Source organism: Aegilops tauschii, chromosome 5 (genome assembly GCF_002575655.3).
Source record: "Aegilops tauschii subsp. strangulata cultivar AL8/78 chromosome 5, Aet v6.0, whole genome shotgun sequence".
Classification (NCBI taxonomy): domain Eukaryota; kingdom Viridiplantae; phylum Streptophyta; class Magnoliopsida; order Poales; family Poaceae; genus Aegilops; species Aegilops tauschii.
Window position 1 is genome coordinate 518,986,272 of NC_053039.3, and position 15,036 is coordinate 519,001,307.

Here is a 15,036-nt window from a genome sequence, read left to right on the forward strand (position 1 = left end):
GTTGCGTATAAGTAAGCAAGCAGTTGGCCATTCTGTACCTCAATTAAAGTCTTAGGGAGCATAATGAATAGCAGAGGGTTTCATACAAACATACTACAGCAGGCAAAACTATGCAATCATTAGCATAGTAAAAACTAGATTGTGAGCCTCATGCAATAATAGTTGGTTAATAGACTTCAAAGCTTCAGGCAGACTTCGGCAGAGTAATTAAATGGTAAGGCCTTTAATTATGTCAACTAATAGTGATACAAGTACCGAACATCAGGCATAATTATTTGGGCGTCTCATTAAGTGAGGACAAATACAGCAATTGAAAAGAGAAAATTAACTATGCCTGAAACAAACAAGGAATTGAACTGTTGAGTTGCATATAGTGACTTACCTTAGCAGGTTGAAGAGGCTCAGCACAACTCCTACTTCTCTTGCAAGGCTCCTTCCTAACATCTTGTACATGGAAATCCTCAATCTTATCTTCATTGCACCCCCTCTGCAAGGTGACACAAACTAGTTACTCATCTCCTTGGAAGATAAATATGCATACTTTCCAGTCTGTGAACACAAAAGGATGAGATTAAAACAAAACAACACCACATAATGAAACATGCCGCATCTCTTGCACTTGCACACAACGAAATGAGCATTTACTATGTCTGCACTATGTAAAAACTAGGCATACCTTCGAACTGGATCTCCAAGTACTCTTGGAGAGCCTACTGTAGTGTACAGCCAAACCTTTATGTCACCTATGAGTTAGACAAGGCCCCACTACAGCAGCCCTTAGTGTTTAAATCGTTGACAAGCTCTGTTAGAGTGTTAGGTTAAGAACAGCAAGTAATCAAAGCAAACAGTCCTAGTATGGCTGGCTGATGCAAACAAGCAATTGAACAGATGTGTGAGCAAATCTTACATATCAAGAAAAGAAGCAAAGAAGGAGGCTTAAAGACCATCACTTGACTGACCAGATTTAAGGGGCATTTAAACATCATGTGCAACGTATGAACTAACATAAACATTGCATATTCCAGACTCTACAATGGAATGCACATGTATTAGGTTATGCCATGTATGATGATGCCTAAGTGTACAGATAGCAGGCAGGAGTGATTCATCATTGCATGCACAATTGAATTGCAGGTTAAGGGCCAGTTCGATTCTGGCTTTTTAGGGCATATTGTCAAAATAAGCCATAAAAGATGTAAAGAAGTCATTTTTGAGTTATGGGCTAGGGCTTAACTAATTTCGCTTTGGAGGGGGTGTTTCGGGTAGAACCTCACTAAAAATTGAAGGGAAGGGGAATAGTGAAATGACTCTGTTGTCTGCCTATATTACACTCAAAGTGCAACTGCTGACGCCCGTGTCACACCTGACCCTCAAGTAAAAACAAACACGCAAGCATTCATTGCCCTGCCCGCTTGCATCTCCTCTCCCCTTTCCCTCTACCTCGATCCCCTGCCTGCAGCACTAGGGTTCCTCCAGTGAGCCGTCGCCACTGGTCCCATCTGGCCTGGTCCTCGACGATGCTATGTCCAGCTAGGCTACATGGCCGACGGGTAGGGGCAAATCTCCTTGGCTGCTCCTCCCTCTAGCGCCGCCCCTCATTCTCATGGTCTCCAGCAGCTGCTCCACTGTGGTTCGTCCAACGCACTACTCCGGCGGGCGCTGCACAACTACGGCTGATGCCACACTGCGGCAAAAGGCACCTTGTTCCCCCACCCCTCCTCCCAGGCCATGGTCTTGAGGTGCTGTTGAAGGATGAGCTCATCCAACAAGGTGAGGATCTCCTATGTTTTTTGTCAAATTTTCATTTTGATCCACTATACGATGAATTGCTATGAGCTTCTTCTTCTGCTGCTATATGATGCATTGCTATGAGCTGCTCCTGCTGCTGCTATATGATGAATTGCTATGAGCTGCTGCTGCTGTATGATGAGTTGCTATGAGCTGCTACTGCTGCTATATGATGAATTGCTATGAGCTGCTGCTGCTATATGATGAGTTGCTACAAGCTGCTCCTGCTGCTGCTATATGATGAATTGCTATGAGCTGCTCCTGCTGCTGCTATATGATGAATTGCTATGAGCTGCTCCTGCTGCTGCTATATGATGAATTGCTATGAGCTGCTGCTGGTATATGATGAATTGCAGACTGCTGCTGCTGTATGATGAGTTGCTATGAGCTGCTGCTGCTACTATATGATGCTTTCAGGTGGTGCTGCTATATGATAATAACCAGCCACTTGGACCATATAATTTTAATAAATAATTGCTCTTCATTTAAATGTGGGTCATGCGTTCTTCGTTTAAATTAGGCAATGGGATCTCTATGGAAAACATTGACCAAAGTAGATTGTGCCAAGTAGATGGTATCTTTGTATTTGCATTTTGAGCAAATAGTGATGGTCTGTTTTCCTATCATATTAATTACTGCACTGGGTTCAATTTGTGATGTTTGCAAGTCAAATTAATTTCCATATGGGCAGCAAAATGAAAAATATATAATGCAATCTAGACTTTCCACTGATCATACCAAAGATAAGCTGAAAACGCAATGAAAAGAACTGGTTGGCTTATTACATGGAGCTTATATTCACAGGTGCTTATTTTCTTAGGATAACTCATAATAATTGTCCCTAAGAAACTTGGCTAATAGAACTGGCATACAAATAACATGTCACGATGATTGCAATGGAGGAGTGACGTACCATAGCACACTGTATAGGCTCACCGCTGCCTCTCCTTTTTTTGCGATGTTCCATGAAATTGCCACATACATCTTGTACTTTTTCATTGTGTAACCCTATCTGCAAGTTGACACGGCTAATTTCAGACATCTCTACATGATACTACATTGCATATCCCTTGCGCATATTTAAACCACCAATTAACGATTGTGTGCGTACCATAAACTAGCCATGACTCTGTATGCTGGACTAGCAGGCACTCTAAGGGAGCCTAATGTAGTGCACTGGAATTCCTACATGCCACCTACGATTTTGTGTAATGTACTGCCCCTGTTCCTAAATATGTCTTTGTAGAGATTCCTGTATGGACCACATACAGATGTATATAGATGCATTTTCGAGTGTAGATTCACTCATTTTGCTCCGTATGTAGCCCATAGTGGAATCTCTAGAAAGACTTATATTTAGGAACGGAGGTATGAGGTAGTATCCTGTATGACATCTACATATCTAATTTAGCAGCCAGTAGTAGAAATCATTGTCTGCACAAAGGGAATACTGGTCGAAAATCCTAGCAAAGCACGCTGGCAGGCACAGAACAATACAAGAGAGAGAGACACGCTTACAAGATCATAGCAATGCCTCAGTCCAGGATCTTGGTTGGCCAAGCTGTTAGATCTAGAAGAAACATCGTCCTTGTAGTTTTTGCCAGCTGTATAACAGGTGACATCGACCGGTTAGTATATTTGAAGTACATCGGGCAGGTGATGGTGGACGGGTTTAAAGGTGACAAGTACCTAGGCCGTGGCGGGTGCTTGGCATCTCTCCAGATGGTGGGAATCAGGTTAGAAACGTCGAGGGTGATGACGTTGCGCTGGCTGTCGGGGTCCGGTAAGGAGATCTAGAACCGTCGAGTAGGGTGTTTGTGGAGCGACTCCGGTAGGGTGGACTCCGGTGTGGGCGAAGCGGATCTGTGGCCGTGGACGAGGGCGTAGGTGAAGCTACTCCGGTAGTTGGGTTAAGGATGGTGTCGACGACGCGGATCTGCGACCGTGGACGGGGCGTCAGAAGCTGCTCCGGTGGTTGGGTTAAGGATGGTGTCGACGATGCGGATCTGCGGCCATGGACGGGGCGTCAGAAGCTTCTCCGGTGGTTGGGTTAAGGGTGGTGTCGATGATGCAGATCTGCGGACGTGGACGGGGCGTCAGAAGCTGCTCCGGTAGGTTGGGTTAAGGATGGTGTCGCCGATGCGGATTTGCGGCCGTGGACGGGGCGTGAGAAGCTGCTCCGGTGGTTGGGTTAAGGGTGGTGTCGACGATGCGGATCTGCGGCCGTGGACGGGGCGTCAGAAGCTACTGCGGTAGGTTGGATGAGGGTGCGAGGAAGCAGATCTGAGGCCGTGGACTTGTGAGTTGGCAAAGCGGCCCCGGTAGGGTTGAGAATGGTATAGGCGAAGCTACTCCGGTAGGGTTGACGATGGTGTCGGCGAAGCGGCTCCGGTAGGGTTGAGGAAGGTGTCGGCGAAGCGGCTCCGGTAGGGTTGAGGAAGGTGTCGGCGAAGAGGATCAGAGGCCGTCAACGGGGGCGTCGGTGGGGCGGCTCCGGGGGGTGTGGACGAAGCGTCTCCGGTGGGGAGTACGAATGAGCCGCTGCAGATGCGCGACGGTTGACGAGAGTACCGGCGAAGCAGATCCGGCGCCGTGGACAAGGCCGACACTGAATGGGCTATGGTACAGTCGTGGATGAGCAGTCTACTTGTTTCTAGGGGAGGTGGGAGGGGTAGATGCGGCCGCAGAAGCAGATCCGGTGAGGTGGACGCCGCTGGCAGTGAATGGGCTATGGTACGCCGGTGGATGAGCATTCTAGGGTTTCGAGAGGGGAGGGGAGAAAGGGCGATGAAGTACGGACGGCGTGATGTAAGATGCTCTGGTGCTGTGGAGTTAATCGTTTTTGCGGGTGGGGGAGAGGGAGAGGAAATGGGGGTGCCGTGTAGTGGGGGGAACCGGAAGTTACCAAAGCAGCCCCGACCTATCATGTAGATGAGGGCGGTATTGTAACTGTTTGTAACACCCCATATGTAACTTGCCATATTTGTAACTCCGACTCTTGCCATTTTTGGCTATGTATTATGATTTTCCCTCCGTTGTCGGGTTTTGTCTTTCGTTTTGTATTTTGTCATGTCATGCATTTTCTTATCATGTGCATTGCATTCGCATACGTGTTCGTCTCATGCATCCGAGCATTTTCCCCGTTGTCCCTTTTCCAATCCGGCGCTCCTATCTCCTCTGGTGCACCCCTCTTGTTTTCTTTCGTGTGCGTGTGTCAAACTTTCTCGGAATGGACCGAGGCTTGTCAAGTGGTCTTCTTATACCACCCGGAGACTACCGGTCAAGTTTCGTTCCATTCGGAGGTCGTTTGGTACTCCAACGGTTAACCGGGCATCCGCAAAGTCCATTTGAGTGTCCAGCAAAAAACCTCAGTAAAACCAGCCCAAAACCCACCAAACTCTCTTCCATGCTCTAGGTCGTTCGATCACGATCGTATGGGCGAAAACCGCACCTCATTTGGAGCCTCCTAGCTCCCTCTACCTATAAATATGTGGGCATCCCGAAATACATTTGCAGACGAAACCCTAACCCTCTCCTCGCGGTGCGCCGGACACGTCCGCCGCCGGCCGGACGCGCCGCCCGCAGCCAGTGACGCGCTGCCATGTGGCAAGCCCGTACGTCGCCGCCGCCGAAGCCCGCAGGCCCATCGCCGGCCCCCGCGGCCTGACGCCTCCCCGCGCGGCCCGTCCGCCGCCCTCCTCCTCGCGCCGCCGCGGCCTCCCCGCCTTTCGCCGCCGCCGCCACGAGCCCGTCCGCCGCCTCCCCGGAGCTCCGCCGCCGGCGCCCCTCCTCCGGCCACCCACGGCCCGCCGCCCGTGCCCGCCGGCGGCCGCGCCTCTCCTCCTCCCCTCCGGCAAGCTCCGGTGGCCCGAGCCCGAGCGCGAGCACGAGCAACGCTCGATCCGATCTGAGGTTGCTGCCGTTGACTTTCTCCTCGCCCTTTTTTTCCCAAGTCCTCAGAATTTCTCAGCATCTTGCCTTGTTCGTGATGCCATAACTCCGTGCATGTAGCTCGGATTCGCGCGTGTAATATGTCAAATTGTTCACCTCGTGATGCTCTACATTTTGTTCAATTGCACCATTTCATTAGAGGTCATCTTGATGCCCAAATCTCTGTTGGAAGAGGGCTAGTTGCTGTTATTCTCTGGTTCTTATCAGAACTTGGAGATTTGTCATTTTTGTATCATTTAATCTGTGCATTTTTTGAGCATGAGATCTACAAGTGTTTTGAAGTATGCCATGCCATCTTTCCAGTGGTGTAGTCCATGTATTTTTGTGATATCTGTGGTGACTAGCACAAGCATGCAAAGTAGGCCCCGTAATATTTCTGATTTCAGGGACTTAGTGATTTCTCTGTGTCCTTGTCTGCTGTAATTTTGTTGCCATGTAAACTTGATGCTACAGAGAGATCCATGCATATTTTGGAGATTTTCAGTAAGGATGTTTTGTAGATATAGTTGTAATTGATCCATTCCTGCAATTGTTTGCAATTATGGAGTGCCATAGCATGACTCAATCTTGCTCTATTTTTGCTATAAAATATTTCTGGCAGATTCTTAACATGATATGCATTTTTGCCAAGCTTATTGTAGTTGATCCATACATGATATGTATGTGTACTTGCCATGTATAGCTTCTTAAACATGCCATCTTGCTGGTATGCTTGGTTTGTAGTGCATTTCTCTGTAGTAAGTGCATCAAGCTCACAAAGTCTGGAACCTGATAACGAAACTTGCTATGTTTACATGCTTGCCATCATATCTTCTGGTCCATTTTGGCTTATGGTCAGTAAGGGTCGTTTGTCATCTGCTTTTAGTAGAACACTTCCATGCCTTGTTTTGCTATGTTAAGTTCATGTAGCATGTCGATTTCGTGCTCCGAACATTGCTACCTGATGCTGATTTCTGCCATGTCCAGTTTTTCACTAAGTCTGTGAACCTGTAATCTTTTGCACTTTTTCAATGCTTGTTTGAGCTTGATATGTTGTGAGCTAGCCGTAGGTCAGTGTTCATCTTTTGTCAAGCATCTCCTGTAGAATACTGACATGTGCTTTGTTGCTATGTTGGGGCGCTGTAGCATTGTTACTTGTTGTATTTTAAGTGCTATCTTGCTGTTAATCGCAGATTCGTGTCATTCTTGTTTTGCTTGCCATTTGCAAACCGTGCATCCGATTCCGGTGATCTTTATATCGATTTCGACCGAAATCATCTCATCTTTCCAGTGGCATGCTTGGTTTGCCAAGTTACTGCCATGTTCATCATTTTCCTTCCGGAGCACGCATATGCATCGCATATCATATCTTGCATATCATACATGTTTTGCATCATGTTGCTTGCGCATTTCTCGTTGTTGATTGTGGTTCCGTTTGTTTGTGTTCTTGTCTTGGGTAGAGCCGGGAGATGAGTTCGTGAACGAGGAACCTGTCGAGTACGCTTACGAGGATCAAGATTTCGACAACTCTGAGAACCTTGCAGGCAAGATGACCACCCCTCGAAATCACTTCTATCTTTGCTATACTAGGTGTTCGCTCTATTGCCATGCTCCGCTACCTATCACTTGCTATATCATGTCTCCCATTTTAGCCATGTCAGCCTCTAACCACCCCTTCCTAGCAAACCCTTGTTCGGCTAAGTTACCGCTTTTGCTCTGCCCTTCTTATAGCGTTGCTAGTTGCAGGTGAAGTTGAAGTTTGTTCCATGTCGGAACATGGATATGTTGGGATATCACAATATCTCTTATTTAATTAATGCATCTATACATATTTTGGTAAAGGGTGGAAGGCTCGGCCTTATGCCTGGTGTTTTGTTCCACTCTTGCCGCCCTAGTTACTGTTATACCGGGATTATGTTCCTTGAGTTTGCGTTCCTTAGACGGTCGGGTGATTTATGGGACCCCCTTGACAGTTCGCCTTGAATAAAAACCCTCCAGCAAGGCCCAAATTTGGTTTTACCATTTGACGCCTAAGCCTTTTCCTCCGGGTTTTCGCGAGCCGAGGGTCATCTTTATTTTAAACCCCCGGGCCAGTGCTCCTCTGAGTATTGGTCCAAACTGTCAGTCGCCGGTGGCCACCAGGGGCAACTCTGGGCTGGCCTATCGGAAGCTTGGACAATCCGGTGTGCCCTGAGAACGAGATATGTGCAGCTCCTATCGGGATTTGTCGGCACATTCGGGCGGCTTTGCTGGGCTTGTTTTACCATTATCGAGATGTCTTGTAAACCGGGATTCCGAGACTGGTCGGGTCTTTCCGGGAGAAGGTTTATCCTTCGTTGACCGTGAGAGCTTATGATGGGCTAAGTTGGGACACCCCTGCAGGGTAATATCTTTCGAAAGCCGTGCCCGCGGTTATGAGGCAGATGGGAATTTGTTAATGTCCGGTTGTAGATAACTTGTCACTTGACCCATTTAAAATACATCAACTGCGTGTGTAGCCGTGATGGTCTCTTCTCGGCGGAGTCCGGGAAGTGAACACGGTCTGAGTTATGTATGACGTAAGTAGGTGTTCAGGATCACTTCTTGGTCATTGCTAGATGACGTCCGCTCCGTTGCTTCTCTTCTCGCTCTCTCTTGCGTATGTTAGCCACCATATATGCTTATTGCCGCTGCAGCTCCACCTCTTTGCACCATCCTTTCCTTCAAGCTTAAATAGTCTTGATCTCGCGGGTATGAGATTGCTGAGTCCCCGTGACTCACAGATTCTACCAAAACAGTTGCAGGTGCCGACGATGCCAGTGCAGATGATGGCGTCGATCTCAACTGGGAGTTCGACGAGGAACGTGGTCGTTACTATGTGTCTTTTCCTGATGATCAGTAGTGGAGCCCAGCCGGGACGATTGGGGATCTAGCATTTGGGGTTGTCTTATTTTCATCTGGATTTTGACCGTAGTCGGTCTTTATGATTGTATTTTGGATGATGTATGATGATATTTATGTATTGTGTGAAGTGGCGATTGTAAGCCAACTCTTTATCCCATTCTTGTTCATTACATGGGATTGCGTGAAGATGACCCTTCTTGCGACAAAACCACTATGCGGTTATGCCTCTAAGTCGTGCCTCGACACGTGGGAGATATAGCCGCATCGTGGGCGTTACTAGTTGGTAATCAGAGCCATCCCCGACTTAGGAGCCCCCTGCTTGATCGAATCGCTGGCGTTGTTGAGTCTAGAACAAAAATGCTTTGAGTCTTAGGATTATATATATCGGAGAGTAGGATTCTTTTTACTCCTCAGTCCCTTCGTCGCTCTGGTGAGGTCTCCTGACGTAGAAGTTTTGACTATTCTCTCCTCAAATTTCACTAAAATTTTTTTAGGATCACGCGGGTATCTTGGAATCGTTCCGATGGATTTGTGACGAGAACATTGTTCTTGGTGCCTCCTGTCATTTAGGGGTTGTGGCAGTGTCCCGGGGAGTTGAGCTCCGAGGTGTTGTCGTCACAATTTTATCGTTGCAGTTCTGGAATACCTGAGTTTTGCCGACATCGAAATCTCTTTTATGCAGTTGTTGGTGAGATCACCTTGACGCCACCCAGTACTGGGGCGGGAGTTCGGGAGTATTGCCATAACTTGTATAACGGATGTTATTCGAAGGTTGAGTTAAACGATTTCCGAAGGTTTCTTGGTTATGTGTTGATGGATGGACACAGCTGGATCTAGGGATTGTTAGTTTGGGCGATATATTTTGTGTCCCCTGTATCCCCTACACCAGATTGCATAACCAGAAAGTTTCTGGAGTTTATAAGTCGGAATTCTAGTAGCCTTAGGATATCTTTCCGACAGACGCATGATATGAGATTGGGGTTCGACGTCTAGTGGTCCGCCTTTCCACGGTTGATTTTACAGTGGTCTCGTTGTGTCTTAAAGAGTCCATGGCTATGCCGACTCGGGGACGCTTCGTATGTCATGTGCACAGCCTTGTACATGATGGTGCTGTATGATTGAGCCCGTGTGGGCCCCACCACGAAAACTTCGGACGAAATATCTATCATATGCTTGTTTCGGCTTATTCTGGAAGCCAATACTTTGTTCTATTTTGTATTGTGGTATTCGAGTTGCTTCGAATTCATATATTGATTCCATATCTTTTTCAAGTGGCTTCTCAACTTTATGGAAGTGTGATGATTTACTACGGAATTCATTCGTTCATCTTCGTTCGAATGTTTATTGTCAAGACTATATGTTGCAATTTCTATCCGTTGATTCTACTTATCTATTTGTCTATCAAGATGCTAACGGATGTCACCCTCTTCAGGATGGCTCCGCCAACGCGTCGGAATCCGGATCGCAATGAAGGGAGTCAAGCGAACCCTCCGCCACCACCTCCACCTCCGGAGGCATGGCAAGCAATCATGGCAGCCACCAACGCCAATGCTCAGATGATTCTGCAACTCTTGCAAGAACGTACTCAAGGGCAAGGCAATCAAGGCAATCAAGGTCAAGGCAACAATCAGTTTCACTTTGCCACTCTCAACCAGTTTCTCGCAAATCAGCCCAAGTCTTTCAGCTACTGTGCCGAGGCCACGGATGCCGATGATTGGCTCGTGGACATCAACAAGCATTTTGAATGTAGCAATGTCAGGCCTGAGGACTATGTCAAGTTCGCTTCTTTCCAGCTCAAGGACCAAGCTGCTGATTGGTATCAACAATACAAAGATTCCAGAGGAGGTCGTGTGATCACTTGGACTGACTTCTGTCGGGACTTCAAAGTGCACCACATTCCACAAAGTGTTGTTGAGAGCAAGCGTGAGGAGTTCCGCAATCTCAAGCAAGGCAACATGTCTGTGTATCAATACAACATTCAGTTTCAGAAACTTGCTCGCTTCGCTAAACAAGACGTTCCTGATGAAAAGAGCATGATCTATCACTTCAGAGGTGGCCTTAAAGAGGATCTGCAGTTAGCTCTCGTTCTTGTTGAGCCTACTCAGTTTGATCAATTCTACAATATGGCACTGAAGCAAGAGGCTGCTCAGCTCAAGTGTGAGGCTTCTAAGAAGAGAGTCAGAGACGCAGTTCAGTCTTCTTCTTCCTCACTTGTGACAGCTAAGCAACAGAAGTTCTGGTTGCCTCCTCCTCCTCCGTTTCGTCAGCCTTACCAGCAGAAGAACAAAGGTGGCCATGGTTCTTCCAACTCTTCCAACTCTGGCTATTAGAACAAGTCTCAGAATCAAGCTCCAAAGTCCAATGCTCCTTATCACCGTCCACTCTCAGAGGTGACTTGCAACAAATGTCAGCAGAAAGGTCACTATGCTAACAAGTGCTTCAACCAGAGGCGTCTTCCTCCTCCTCCTCCTGTCAGATCTTCCAGCAATGCAGTGGTCAAGCATAATCCAAAGTTTGCAAAGGTGAACATGATGAATGCAGCTCAAGCGGAGCAATCTACTGATGTGATAATGGGTAATCTTCCTGTTAATGATATTCCCGCAAAAGTTCTTTTTGATACTGGTGCATCGCTTTCTTTCATATCAAGACCTTTTGCATCCAAGCATGAATTGCATTTCCAAGGATTGCCTAGGCCGTTAGCAGTTGTCTCTCCGGGCAAATGCATGAATGCAAGCTCTATGGTCCCGAATGTTACCATCAAGATGGGCGACTATAAATTTCAGTCTTCTCCAATTGTTCTTGGCGACTCGGATATTGATCTTATTCTCGGGATGGACTGGCTTTCTAAGCACAAGGCTCAACTTGATTGTGCTGCCAGGGAAATTCAATTGACACACTCGTCTGAGGATGTGATTATTTTTGCCGCTCGTGATGAAACCATTCGGTTTTTCTCTCTCAATGAGAAGGGCGAATTGAATGCCATCTCTTAGATTCCAGTCGTTTGCGAGTATCAAGATGTCTTTCCAGAAGAGCTTCCGGGTATGCCTCCTCATCGGCCAGTTGAGTTCGTTATCGAACTAGAGCCTGGTACTGAACCCGTTTGCAAGCGTCCATACAAGCTTGGACCCAACGAGCTGAAGGAATTGAAGAAGCAGCTCGATGAACAAGAACGTCTGGGTTTGATCAGACCGAGTTCTTCTCCATGGGGTTGTGGTGTTCTTTTTGTCAAGAAGAAGGATGGCACGGACCGACTTTGTGTCGACTACCGTCCGTTGAACAAGAAGACAATCAAGAACAAGTACCCACTTCCCAACATCAATGAGCTATTTGAGCAACTCCAGGGTGCTAAAGTATTCTCGAAGCTTGACCTTCGTATGGGTTATCATCAGATTCGCATTCGTGAAGAAGATATTCCCAAGACAGCATTCAGAACAAGCTTTGGTTCTTATGAATATACTGTCGTGTCTTTCGGCCTTGTCAATGCTCCTCCGGTGTTCTCTCGGATGATGAATTTCATCTTCAACCCCTATACCAATGAATTCGTTCTGGTGTATCTCGATGATATCTTGGTCTTCTCCAAGAATAAGCAGGATCATGCCAAACATTTGTGATTGGTGCTCGACAAGCTCAGAGAGTATCAATTCTATGCGAAGTTCTCCAAATGTGAGTTTTCGCTCCATGAAGTTCTTTTCCTTGGTCACATCATCTCTGCCAAGGGCATCGCTGTTAACCCCGAGAAGGTATCCGCAGCTGTGGATTGGGAACCTCCTCAAAATGTCAAGCAGCTTCGAAGTTTTCTTGGTCTTGCAAGCTATTGCCGAAGATTCGTTGAGAATTTCTGCAAGATTGCAAAGCCTCTTTCCAACCTCCTACAGAAGCATGTGAAGTATGTCTGGTCTCCTGAGTGTGACGTTGCTTTCAACACTCTCAAAGAGAAACTAGTCACAACTCCTGTCTTGACTCCTCCTGATGAATCCAAGCCGTATGAAGTTTTCTGTGATGCTTCTCTCCAAGGTCTCGGTGCTGTGTTAATGGAAGAGAAGAAAGTTGTGGCCTATACCTCTCGGCAGTTGAAGCCCAACGAGAAGAACTACCCCACTCATGATCTTGAGTTGGCGGCAGTTGTCCATGCATTAATAATGTGGAGACATCTCTTGTTGGGAAGACAAGTGGACATTTTCACTGATCACAAGAGTCTCAAGTATATCTTCACTCAGCCCAACCTCAACCTCAGGCAGACTCGATGGGTCCAAATGATTCAAGAGTACAATCCGAGTATCGAATATACTCCAGGCAAGGCCAATGTCATTGCAGATGCTTTAAGCAGGAAGGCTTATTGCAACAGCTTAATTCTCAAGCCTTTCCAACCGGATCTTTGTGAACCTTTCCGCAAGCTGAATCTCCAAGTTGTTCCTCAAGGCTTTCTGGCCAACCTCATAGTATCTCCTACTTTGGAAGATCAAATTCGTGAGGCACAACTCCTTGATGCCATGGTGAAGAAGGTGATACGTGGTATCGACAAGGGTCTTTCCAAATACAAGTGCTATCGCATTGATGACAGAGACACTTTGTTCTTCGAGGACCGGATTGTGGTTCCTAAAGGTGATCTAAGGAAAGTCATAATGAACGAGGCGCACAATTCTCTTCTGTCCATTCATCCTGGAAGTACGAAGATGTACCATGACCTCAAGCAGTCGTATTGGTGGACTCGAATGAAGCGAGAAATTGCTCAATTCGTGAATGAATGTGATGTCTGCCGAAGAGTGAAAGCAGAACACCGACGACCAGCTGGTCTCCTCCAACCTCTTGCTATCCCAGAGTGGAAGTTTGATCATATCGAGATGGACTTCGTGACTGGATTTCCAAAGTCCAAGCGCGGAAATGATGCTATCTTCGTTGTCATCGACAAGCTCTCTAAAGTGGCTCATTTCCTTCCTATCAAAGAATCCATCACAGCAGCACAGCTGGCAGAGCTCTACACTTCCAGAATTGTCTCTTTGCACGGCATTCCACAATTGATTTCTTCTGATCGTGGAAGCATCTTCACCTCTATGTTCTGGGACTCCTTCCAGAAGGCCATGGGCACAAACATTCGCTTCAGCACAGCTTTCCATCCTCAAACTAGTGGCCAAGTCGAGCGAGTCAATCAAATTCTTGAAGATATGCTCAGGGCTTGTGTCATTTCCTTTGGCATGAAATGGGAAGATTGTCTTCCATATGCTGAATTCTCCTACAACAACAGCTTCCAAGCGAGTTCGGGCAAGGCCCCATTCGAGATTCTCTATGGCAGAAAGTGCTGTACTCCTCTCAATTGGTCAGAGACTGGTGAACGCCAACTTCTTGGTAATGACTTAATCACTGAAGCTGAAGAAATGTGTAAAGTCATCCGTGATAATCTCAAAGCCGCGCAATCGCGTCAGAAGAGCTACTATGATAGTAAGCATCGTGATTTGGCTTTCGAGATCGGAGACCATGTCTACCTCCGCGTCTCTCCAATGAAAGGCACTCGTCGCTTCGGTATCAAAGGGAAGCTTGCCCCTAGATACGTGGGTCCTTTCAAGATCATTGGCAAAAGAGGCGACCTCGCCTATCAACTTGAGCTTCCTTCCAACTTCGCGAACGTGCACGATGTGTTCCACGTGTCACAGCTCCGCAAGTGCTTCAAGACGCCTGAGCGCACTATCAACTTCGAAGAGATAGACCTCCAAGAAGATTTGTCTTATCATGAGCACCCCGTTGCTATTCTTGAAGAAACTGAGCGCAAGACTTGCAACAAGTCTATCAAATTCCTGAAAGTGAAGTGGTCGCATCATTCCGACTGGAAAGCCACCTGGGAACGCGAGGACCATCTCTGTTCCGAATATCCGGAGTTCTTTCAGTCCTAGATCTCGGGACGAGATCCTCTCGTAGTGGTGGAGTGTTGTAACACCCCGTATGTAACTTGCCATATTTGTAACTCCGACTCTTGCCATTTTCGGCTATGTATTATGATTTTCCCTCCGTTGTCGGGTTTTGTCTTTCGTTTTGTATTTTTTCATGTCATGCATTTTCTTATCATGTCATCATGTGCATTGCATTCGCATACGTGTTCGTCTCATGCATCCGAGCATTTTCCCCGTTGTCCGTTTTCCAATCCGACGCTCCTATCTCCTCCGGTGCACCCCTCTTGTTTTCTTTCGTGTGCGTGTGTCAAACTTTCTCGGAATGGACCGAGGCTTGTCAAGTGGTCTTCTTATACCACCCGGAGACTACCGGTCAAGTTTCGTTCCATTCGGAGGTCGTTTGGTACTCCAACGGTTAACCGGGCATCCGCAAAGTCCATTTGAGTGTCCAGCAAAAACCCCCACTAAAACCAGCCCAAAACCCACCAAACTCTCTTCCATGCTCTAGGTCGTTCGATCACGATCGTGTGGGCGAAAACCGCACCTCATTTGG